Source organism: Nothobranchius furzeri, chromosome 5 (assembly GCF_043380555.1).
Source record: "Nothobranchius furzeri strain GRZ-AD chromosome 5, NfurGRZ-RIMD1, whole genome shotgun sequence".
NCBI classification, from domain to species: Eukaryota; Metazoa; Chordata; class Actinopteri; order Cyprinodontiformes; family Nothobranchiidae; genus Nothobranchius; species Nothobranchius furzeri.
Window position 1 is genome coordinate 68,169,567 of NC_091745.1, and position 12,488 is coordinate 68,182,054.

Below are 12,488 nucleotides of genomic sequence, written 5' to 3' on the forward strand. Positions count from 1 at the left end.
CCAGATGATGGTGCAGTTTTACACGGCCATCATTGAGTCCATCCTCACCTCCTCCATCACTGTGTGGTACGCTGGAGCCACAGTGAGGGACAAAAATAGACTGCAGCGCATTGTGCGCTCTGCTGAGAAGGTGATTGGCTGCAGCCTTCCATCTCTCCAGGACCTGTACGTCTCCAGAACTCGGGGGCGTGCAGGCCGGATAGCAGCTGACCCTTCTCACCCGGGACACAGACTTTTCGAGCCGCTTCCCTCAGGCAGGAGGTTACGGTCCATCCAGACCAGAACCTCCCGCCATAAGAACAGCTTCTTTCCATCTGCCGTTAGACTTGTGAACAGCTTATGAATACACAACCATGTTCGTCTGCTGTACTTGACATAACGTCACGTTATTGGCCATATTACCATTACCTGCCTTTTTTATAGCTGAATGTTTTATGCTAGTTTTATTATATTTTATTCTACTTATTCTATTTTTGAAATTTATTATTCATGTTATATGTAGCACATTAGTACCGAAACAAGTTCCTAGTTTGTGAACTGCTTGTTCACTGACAATGGCAATAAACCTTTTCTGATCCTGATTCTGATTCTGATTTCTGATTAGTCACCATAGGATTCATAGAGATGAAATGCCAGAGGTGTACTCCAAGGAATGCAACAGGCCGTGAGCTCCTTATCCATCCATCCATTTTTGGCTGCTTATCCAGGCTCGGGTCGCAGGGGCAGTAGCCTAAGCAGGGAGGCTCAGACTTCTCTATCCCCAGCCACTTAGGCCAGCTCCTCCAGGGGAATCCTAAGGCATTCCCTGGCCAGCCGTGAGACATAGTCTCTCCAGTGTGTCCTGGGTCTTCCTTTAGGCTTTTTCCAGCTTGGACATGCTCAGAAAACCTCACCAGGGAGGCATCCTAACTAGGTGCCTGATCACTACAACTGGTTCCTCTCGGTGTGGAGGAGCAGCGGGTCTACTCCCAGCTCCTCCCAGATGACCGAGCTTCTCACCCTATCCCTAAGGGAGAGCCTAGCCACCCTGCGGAGAAAACTACTTTCAGCCGCTTGTATCCACAATCTCATTCTTTTGGTCACTCACTACCCAAAGCTCGTGACCATAGGTGAGGGTAGGAACGTAGACCAACCGGTAAATTGAGAGCTTTGCCTTCCGGCTCAGCTCTCTTGTCACCACGACAGACCAGTACAATGCCCGCATCACTGCAGACGCTGCACCAATACGCCTGTCGATCTCACGCTCCATCTTTCCCTCACTTGTGAACAAGACCCCGAGATACTTAAACTTCTCCACTGAGCTCCTTGTCTTGCAATGAAAATAATTTTCTGCTCTGATATTTTTATCTGCTTGGAACCTGGGAAGGGAGAAATTCAGACCCTCTCTGGTATGTTAAAGTGTACTGCAAAAACCCATCAGTGCATCAGACACATTTACAGATAAAGACCTCTGGCACCATAAGAGGTGGAACCATAGGAAGGAAAATAGGTCCATCTACGAATGTGGACGAAATCAGCCTCTCGTAGTGCACGTAGCCCTGGGGTGCACCTGTGCTGCGAGTCAGGGTTGTGAAGTTGAAGGGATCAAGTCTCACAGACTGATCGTTTGCTGCCACTTACAGCATCCCTCTGCATAACATCCTCCAGGGGACTTTTGAGGTTTTCAGCTATATTCAGTTTATTTATATAGCACCAAATCACAGCAAGCGTCGTCTCAAGGCGCGTCACTCAGTAAACTTTCCAATACAGTTCCGTTTATTAAGCCAATCAGTAAAATGTTTCCTATATAAGGAACCCAGCAGGTTGCTTCTAGTCACTGACTAGTGTCAGAGTCTTTACAGCAATCCTCATACTAAGCAAGCATGTAGCGAAAGTGGAGAGGAAAACTCCCTTTTAAAAGAAGGAAACCTCCAGAGTATCCTGGCTCAGTATAAGCAGCCATCCACCACGACTCACTGGATCGAGAAGACAGAGCAGACACACGAACACCCCCCCCCCCCACCCCCCACCCCCACACACACACCCACACTCACACATACACACCCCCACACACAACATATGTACCAAGTAGCAATTCTATGGCTACACTGTGATTTCTTAATAAATATTCTTTTTACGTAATAAGATATAAACTTGATTGTCTTTGTCTTAGTAAATCTCTAATTAATTCAAGGCCGACATGGGGGAGCCAAATTGAGATAACTGGAATTTGTTTTGGTACAGGCTAGAGCATGTTGCCTAGTGTCCTTCCATGGTCTCCAAGGCTACTCGGTCAGTTTCCATCAAGCAGAGCTGAGCGCTGTCCCTGGTTGCATCCCGTTCTGAGGACAAAGTTTGAAATTGTTGCATTTCTGCACACCCACTCATGCCCTTTGTTCAGCTGATCAGCTGGTGATGATTGTTCCGAAGGTTCGCTATAAATCTTGGGGTGAGCATGCCTTCTCACCCACTGCCCCCAAACTCTGGAACTCTCTGCCCCTCCATGTGTGTCAGGCACCTTCCCTCTGTAGGTTTAAGTCTGCCCTCAAAACACTATTTTAGCCTTGCTTTTCCCACAGGACTGTCTTCATACTCAGGAGCGCCTCCAGAAATTTTTGATAAAGGTGGCCAGACGGGGCCAAATAAAATTTTGGGGTGGCACACCAAATTAGTCCTTGTGGTAACTCTGGGAGAGTTTAAACTGTGGTGATGCATTGCATTGCTGCTTTATCCATTTTTATTAAAAAGTAACAAAATAAACTATATATATCCAAAATTTACAAACAGAAACATTTCAGAAAAACACATGTCAGTTATTTAAAATGTTATTTCAAATTTTATTTTAAAATATATTTTTTATTTTAATTCACCTGTTGCTGTGTTCACACAAAACTATGGAGATACAACCTTTTTTTTAATGGTGAGCAGCAGAACATGTGTATTTTTATTTTATTCAGATTATTTCAGGAGGTTTTATTTACTCAGGTTATAGTTGTTATTGTTGTTGTTAGCCGATTATCACTTGTAAGTCGCTTTGGACAAAAGCATCTGCTAAATACATGAACATAAAAATAAACATATTTCTTTATTAATTAAGTGTATTATTTTTATTGCGTTGTACATTTATGTCTTGAATAAATAAGATACATTTATGGTTTGAGTGAACATTGATATGATTAATTAACACCGACTTTTCCTGGGGAGGCCTGCAATTTTCTAGGGGTGACCATGGCCACCCCTGGCCACCCTTTAGAAATGTGCTCTGTAAATAAACTGGTATGGTATGGTACAGTATGGTATGGTATGGTATGGTACGGTACGGTATGGTACCGTGTGGTATGGTATGGCATGGTACCGCATGGTATGGTATGGTACGGAACGGTATGGTACCGTGTGGTATGGTATGGTATGGTATGGTATGGTATGGCATGGTACCGTATGGTATGATATGGTACGGTACGGTATGGTACCATATGGTATGGTATGGTACGGAACGGTATGGTACCGTGTGGTATGGTATGGTATGGTATGGTATGGTACGGTACGGTATGGTACTGTATGGTATGGTATGGTACGGAACGGTATGGTACCGTGTGGTATGGTATGGTATGGTATGGTATGGCATGGTACCGTATGGTATGATATGGTACGGTACGGTATGGTATGGTATATGGTATGGTACCGTATGGTATGGTATTGTATATGGTATGGTATGGTATGGTATGGTATGGTATGGTATGGTATGGATTGCTGCACAGAGCTATGCACAAGTACAACATCTTTTTGTTTAGGTCAGGCAGCTTGCCAGTTTCTCTCGACAACTTCTGACATTTCCAGTACACCAGGAAGCCGGTTATCATGAATCCAGTTATATGAATCTTCTACATCCTACACGGACAACAGCGACAGATACAATCTTCTACTCACTCCAGGAACGGAAGGTAGGACAGACACGAACGTTTGGAGTCTTCTATTAAACTAGAACATCTTTAGCTCTTCTGGATTTCTGCACATTCATTTTTCACATTTATTCTCATAATCTAATGTTCCAATGTCTACATAATAACATATAATTGAAATGACAGTTGCATGGTATCGTCATTTAATTAAATAACTGACATGTAACACCCCACCACCAGCATCACAGGTTTAGATGCCAAACAGCCAATCTGCTGACTCTGAGAGTGAACGATAGAGAGGGAGGAGGGAGCAGCTGAGAAAACAAATGCGGGAGGGAGAACAACTCTCTGGTCTCCTTACTGGCTTCTGATCAGATCAGCTGATAAGGTAAGAGCGATCCCGTTGTTTAATGTTTTTTAGATTAAAGAGAATGATTACATCATGCTGCATGAGTGATCAGTTTTTAACCTCGTCTTCACAACAGCTCAGTTGTGATTGGGACCATTTAGTGACAACAGCAGATTTCTGATGTGTGATTGCTCTGGATCTGAAAGCGCCTTTACACGTAAAAGTAATATTCTTACACCTCATAACCCCGCCTCTTTTTGGTTGGCTGAAGCTAAATCAAATAGAATATATCAATGGAAGTAATCTTAAAAATAATTTTACACGACTGACTCTTTTTCTACGTACGTTAAACAAAAACATGAGCAAAGAAGTGTTTAAAGGAGGTTGAAATCTGTTTTTGATGACAAAAGTAACCTAAACTGACCTTTTTATCCCGGATAATTTAAATCCGAGCTATGACAGTTGGACAACGATATGGGAACTTTGGCCAAGTAGGACACATTTGAGATTGGGTCCACTTTTGGGAGTAAATCCCATTTCACTTGGGAGCAGCCGCATGTCACAGCTCTCAGTTGAGCCCTCCAAACAGGGTCAATAATTATCTTTTACTGAAATATTTTTAATTCTTGCATTCCTTGAAGAAATTAAAATCACGTGTTTCTTTTCAGGCCAGAGTTTGAAACAGATTTCTAATGTTCAGAAGCAATGGTTTGAAACAGTTTGGTGTCCTTTTAAAATGATTTTATTCAATCTCATGATTTCTTGTGTAATCTGTTACTTGGACTTTGCGTGGTGATGATCCTCAGTTATTGTGGATCTATTTTTGGGAAGTTTCATTTTTGTATTGGCCATCTTGGCTAGGATTAGGTGCAGTGGCCAGTGTGAACGGGGTTGTCTCCAAGAGTTAATTAGTCAACAGAGACTTTCTGAGTTTCCTAAAAATCTGTCGGGAAGTTTGTGAGATATTCTGCCCAACACACTCCGTGCCGTACACAATGGAAGAGCATAAAGAGCAAGTCACCCCCAATCAACTTTTTTTTTTGCTGTTAAACTATATAAATGAGTGTCTAATCATGTTTAATGACATGTGTAGTCAAAAATTTTAACTTTAGTACATCTTAGTTAAAGTTAAAAATTTCTGCCTAAAACTGTCAGTGTTGCGCTCTCTTCAGGTAAAAACTCTACACTGCACTTGAATTTAAATCTGCCATTGCTATTGGCTAAGAGGTACCCTATGACATCAGCTGGCACCCTATACTGTAACGTCACAATGCTATGTGTGTTTGTGTATTTTTTAGTGGCTCTGCCCTCTCGGTCTGTCAGGCAACAGCATTTGTTCCATTTTTCAAACAGGAAGTGGGAGAGGAGTAAGACTCTGGTAGGGGGTGACTTGCTCTTTAAATTATGTTTTGAGAAAGATTCCTGACTACAAAACCAAATTTTATGTAATATATGTAAAAGTGAGTGAAATATGACAACTTTTATGTTTTCTAAAACCATTTGGATGTGTCGGATGGCCATGTTGATCTGGGTTGATAAAAAAATCAATAGATCGTAGTTGCACATGGTTTTGATGTGTTTTAAAGTTTCTTTAAAATTCATGCAGTGGCTGATAAGACGTTTTAACATTTACTGGCAATATTTTAAAATTTGACTATGTTGTTGATGGAGGGGGAAACTCATACTAGTTTGTTCTTTATATCTTTAAAGCTGCAAAGGCAAATCTGTAAAACAAGCTAGCTTTTAAACACATAGTCACAGAACTTTCATCCCTCCTGTCGGCAATCATCCCTAGCCATGCCTGCCTGATAACAGAACATGCACAATAAACACAATAAACAAGAGCACACTTCTGCTGGAACCGGAAACCCACGAACCTTTAGGAAACACGATTGTGCTAAACACCAGTAGCCGTTCTCTAGGTCCAAATGTCTTTTGTTGTCCGTGACTTCAACTTTTCCTTTTTGGGACTCTAGTTTGTTTCACAGTTGAAGTGGTAGCAGCCGGCTGTTTTTCTTTAGCCCTTTTATAAGATACACCATTACCACAATGATGTGTTTTATAAGCGCGCCATGCCGACATGGCGTTGTGCAAATTTTGCGGCATTCGATCCACCTTTTTAGTACAATAGCGGTATTGGTCTGTTGTAGAAACGGCGATTGCGCCTTGGCGTAACAGAGGGAGGTGTATATTCAATATATTGAAAATGAAAGTAAACATGGGCAATTAGTTTTGCTTTTTGAACAAAATCAGCTGAGATGGCAAACTGGATAAAGCGTCTCTCTGTTAGAGCTGAAGCTCAGATCACCAGAGACCGCACATGGCCACCTTTAGGAGCGGCTTGTTAAAAAAACAACGAGATAAACGGAAGTCCGTGGTATCGCAGAGGCCGCCCCCATACCGCCTTTTTGCTGCCATCGCCTAATCTTTTATAAAAAAGACAGTATTGCCAGTGGTGTGTCCAGATCTTTTAAACTGGGGTGGCCCAGGTGAGGCACAACTTTGTTCATGGGTGGCACCACTGGTTATGCTTTTTTGTGTTACCCCCAAGCCTTTTGTGGACAATGAAAAGCCTATTTGAAGGTAAATTAGTGTGGTGACACCTGGGGTGGCCAATCAGATTCCAAGGGTGGCATGTGCTACCCCAGGCCACTCCCTGGACACGCCCCTGAGTTTTTCGCCACATTACCGCCACGGTCTGACCTCTTATATACAACTTAAGTGTCCCCTTTGTTGCCACAGCGTCACAGCAAATTGATGGCATTGTTTTGTAAAAGCGACTTTTCTCTGATGAGCAGAGAAGCTCAGTGGTGTTCTGCTGCAAAATACGCGAGTGTGTGATGAATGCAGGACCCAGGCAAATACAAAAGTGCCGCGGTTCAGTAAAACCGACAACCGGATGGACCTGTCCGGTTTTTAGACAAATGCGAAAGACCCACTTTGTTAATCTCTTTGTTCTTTTCTATATCTCAGCTAAATATTTATAGCTAAGTTTTAAGCTAGCTTATTTTGCAGATTTGCCATTGTAGCTTTACTTTCTAGCCATTTTACACAGACAAAAACATTACTGACTGCATTTTGGCCGTTAGTGGTGAATGTTTTTGGACACAGTGCTGTGGACAGGTGAGCGCAGGTTTCTCTTGCAATTTACAATTACAAGCCTCTGAAACGGCAGCTTATTGCACACAATAGCTGCGTGCTGAATTACCTCACAGTGACTGGAAACAAAAAAATGAGACTGTGCTAAAAATAAATGGTTTGTTGTTGCATGCAAATAGTATTTATTTTAAGCGCAGTATTCAGATCAGCAATAACAAATAAAAACCAGAATTGTCGAACTTCCACCTGTGGAAGAAGTAAACACAACGTGTTAGCACTTTCTCAGCCACTTGAGCTTTCACAAATGGCAGTCAACCCCTGCTCCTGTCCAGCAGAGGACAAAGGGACAATGGGGCCTTTCTTAGTGTTGTTCTGTCACTCGTCTCTGTCCAGTACAATCCTAACAACTACCATCATCATCCACCCACACAGCAGCCCACACCGCCTCAAACAACACAGTCTTACTGTATAAATATGATTTTATGTGTGACTCGGCGGCAAGGATCTGATATGTTTTACTGGTAGGGATTTTGGATGTTTATTTTGGATCCTATAAAGGTGAACAACGTGGATTCTGGCTTTCATGTTTAGATCAGGTTTTAGGATAAACTGAAATAAGCAAATATTTCCCTAAATGATTAAAATATGTCAAATTATAGAGTCCGGGTCTTTTTTAAGTTTCGTTTCCGGCAAAACTAAATTTTACAAACATCCAACCCCAGCGTGAAAGAATGAAACCAAAAGCTGGGAACCTTGTTTGTGCGTCACATTCACACAAGCATCAGTCAGCCGATCACTTTTAACACCTTTACTCATCAGATGAAACATGATGAACACAAGCCTTTAGTGGAATAGAATATTGAGGTTGCATTTGTGGAAACGAGACACCCATCATTACCCATCAGCGTGCAAGTCGTAATCACCAGCTGTGTTTGAACAGACATGCAAACTTGGAGCATCCTTGGATTGAGCTGCTTAAGAGAGACGAGACAAGGGACACACAAATCTGGAAGGGAGATGAGTCCTCCGTCAGATAATTATGATTTGTTCCAAGTGTTGAAAAGTGAGGTTGAGAAGGGTTGGAGTCTTACTTTTATTTCACCCTCCTCTTCAATTAAAGTTGTGCTATTTATTTATATTGTACTCCCACAAGAAGCATCTCATCAAAACAAATTTGTTAACGTTTAGGTTGTAACCAAGCTTTTTTTCCAGTTCGGACCAGTTTCCTTGTTTCAGCACAACTCCTGATTGGTGAAACTTGCCAAAAGCAATAAAAGTTGCAAAGCAAGAGGAGGAAGGTTGAACAAGAGACAAAGACAAATGTACAAGAGCAGAGAAAGGGGGATTGTTGTGATTAAAAGACAATTATCTGTGCGCATCGACTTCCCAGTGTTGTGCGGTGTCAGGCTCCAGCTGAGCTGTTGTGTCCCACAAGGCCTCTGGGGGACAATGGCCACTGTTTCAGGAGGAGGGACGAGGTTTATTAGCAGCTCAGGTTTTCATGTCATGCTATGAAGCACATAAAATGGATTCTATTTAAATTTTGTTTATTTTTTGATTATAGATATTTGTGCTTAAGGTGGGGTTTTAAGTTAGAAACGGAGGAAAATAATATGTTTTAAAAGTGTGAACCATTTGAAAAACATTAAATCAAGCTTGTACTGCCATATTTTAAGTGATTCTATGATATTTAGTTACTTTTTATTTATAATTATTGGTGCCCAGTTCAAAAGCTGACACCTGGGATGTAGTTGAAGGTGCAACAATGCATAAAGAATGTACTCATGCCATGGACATTTTGTGGAAAAATTCCTTCAGGTTGCATCTTTCTAGATGATAGATAGATAGATAGATAGATAGATAGATAGATAGATAGATAGATAGATAGATAGATAGATAGATAGATAGATAGATAGATAGATAGATAGATAGATAGATAGATAGATAGATAGATAGATAGATAGATAGATAGATAGATAGATAGATAGATAGATAGATAGATAGATAGATAGATAGATAGATAGATGGATAGATAGATAGATGATAGATAGATAGATAGATAGATAGATAGATAGATAGATAGATAGATAGATAGATAGATAGATAGATAGATAGATAGATAGATAGATAGATAGATAGATAGATAGATAGATAGATAGATAGATAGATGATAGATGATAGATAGATAGATAGATAGATAGATAGATAGATAGATAGATAGATAGATAGATAGATAGATATATAGATAGATAGATAGATAGATAGATGATAGATAGATAGATAGATAGATAGATAGATAGATAGATAGATAGATAGATAGATAGATAGATAGATAGATAGATAGATAGATAGATAGATAGATAGATAGATAGATAGATAGATAGATAGATAGATAGATAGATGATAGATAGATAGATAGATGATAGATAGATAGATAGATAGATAGATAGATAGATAGATAGATAGATAGATAGATAGATAGATAGATAGATGATAGATAGATAGATAGATAGATAGATAGATAGATAGATAGATAGATAGATAGATAGATAGATAGATAGATAGATAGATAGATGGATGGATGGATGGATGGATGGATGGATAGATAGATAGATAGATAGATAGATAGATAGATAGATAGATAGATAGATAGATAGATAGATAGATAGATAGATAGATAGATAGATAGATAGATAGATAGATAGATAGATAGATAGATAGATAGATAGATAGATAGATAGATAGATAGATAGATAGATAGATAGATAGATAGATAGATAGATAGATAGATAGATAGATAGATAGATAGATAGATAGATAGATAGATAGATAGATAGATAGATAGATAGATAGATAGATAGATAGATAGATAGATAGATAGATAGATGGATGGAAATTGCTGTGCAGCAGCAGCATAAAACACATTGAGACGGGTAGCAATATAAAAAGGCTGACAAGTATAAGATAAAAAAACACACTGACTGTATGTTATGAGCCAGATTTTAGTTGTTGCTATTGTACAATGTGACGGCATATGGTAGGAGATACTTACTGTATCTTTCCCTTTGACAGCGGAGCTGTAGCAGCCTGTGTGAGAAGGTGCTCCTCTGTCTGTCTGCTGTGTGATGGAGGGAGTGCTGGTCATTGTTCATGAAGGATAAAAGTTTATTCAGCATCCTCACTATCCAAACTATTCCTTATTTTCAGAACTAGTTTGGCCTAATTCAGTAAAATAATCCCATTCCACATTCTACACTGATCCTTGAGAACAAGGTTTCCTGCTTGAAATAAGACTCAAAACAATGTTTCTAATCACTGAGATTCACCCAACTTTCATGCAACCTGGTTTTCTGCAGGATGAGATAGTTGGATGATGGTATATATGGCCTGATCTGAAATGCAATAAAAAGAGTTACAAACAGCTTTAAAATGGCAATTTGTCAAATACACTGCCCAGCCAAAAATAAAAAATACAAATAAATGCACCACCTGGATGTAGCTAAGCAAATAGGTACAAGCCTCCTAATTGATAATTACTGCATGGGTGATTATCTTTCAGCTAGGTTGCTTCTCATTTCTTAAACAACCATGTGGAAAGACACATCCAGTGGTCATGGAAAAGATGTTAGTCTGTTTGAGAAGGGTCAGGGCATTGGCATCAAGCAGAGGAAACATCTAAGGAGGTTGCAGAAACGACTAAAACTGGGTTAAGAACTGTCCAACGCATTATTAAATACTGGTCTGAGTCCAGGTGGACCCCTTTCCAGGGTGATGGCGCATCAGGGTTAGAAGAGAGGCAGATAAAGTGATGCAACCATCATGCCTATTGCCTACTGTACAAGCCTGTGGGGGCAGTGCTATGATCTGGGGTTGCTGCAGTTGGTCAGTTCTAGGTTCAACAACAGGATGTGCTCCAAGAATGAGGTCAGCTGACTACCTGAATCTACTGAATGACCACGTTATTCCATGTTCCATGACGACACGGGCATATTACAAGATGACAATGTCAGGATTCATCGGGCTCAAATAGTGAAAGAGTGGTTCAGGGAGCATGAGACATCATTTTCACACATGGATTGCCACCACAGAGTCCAGACCTTAACCCCATTGAGAATCTCCGGGTTGTGCTTAATCAAAAGTAGTCCACTGTTGTAAAGCCGATATCAAAGCTAAAGGTGGTCAAACAAAATAATAGAGTGTGTGATCCTTTTTTTTAATTATTTTTTTGGCCGGGTAGTGTGTGCTAGAAAAAAGGCCCATCTGATCTTAGCTTTTTGCGTGTGGGCTGGACTTGCTTTGACAACTTGTTTAAAAACAGCTTCAGGAGGACACCGGTTGAATGTCTGGGCCCTGTGATGGTTGTGTAGGAGCCTACAGACTTCACTGAAGCAGTAATGGAGAAGCTACTCGCACACAGTTGGGTGGAAACTTCACTTAGACTGTGAGATGTTGAAGAACACTGATGTGAGTGAAACAGTCAGAGATAAAACAGTCACTTTATGGCCAGACAACGTCTTGTTTTGGTGCCTTTTTCTTTTAAAGAGTTGGTATAATCCTGCTTGCATCTGAAAAACCAACACCCTTATGTTTACTGATAGTGACAGAGAATAAACAAAATTTAGATTTACCGCCAGTCCTTAATGCATTGGTTAAGTCCGACAGTGTGTAGTGTCAATAATCTGGCGACACGATATATATCACAATACAGAGGAGGTGATACGATTTATTGCAATATTTAAATGACTAAATGATATTTGCAATCAAGACTGAATTTAATTAGGAACCTCAGGTTAAACTCTTTGTTTTGCTTGTTAAACACATCCTTTGTTTCTATGAGATCTAAATATTCCGTCATATTGAAACTGCTGCCACCTAGATGTCAGTGTTGGGATTGCACCAAACTAAAGAAATGGTTTGCATGTAAATTCTCAGTAAAAATGCTGATACACTACTTTTAAATATCAATTCAGTATAACAACATGAAATATTGCAATATTTCAGCGTATGGATTTTTTTTTACATCCCTGGATAAATCTACATTTTTCTGACATTTTTTCCGAGGGGAGTACCGACTCTTTCTTTTCCACATCCAGCACCATATGTGGTACTAACATGCTGACATGATGATGGTATTTTTCCAGTGGCTCTAGGTACTTTGAAAT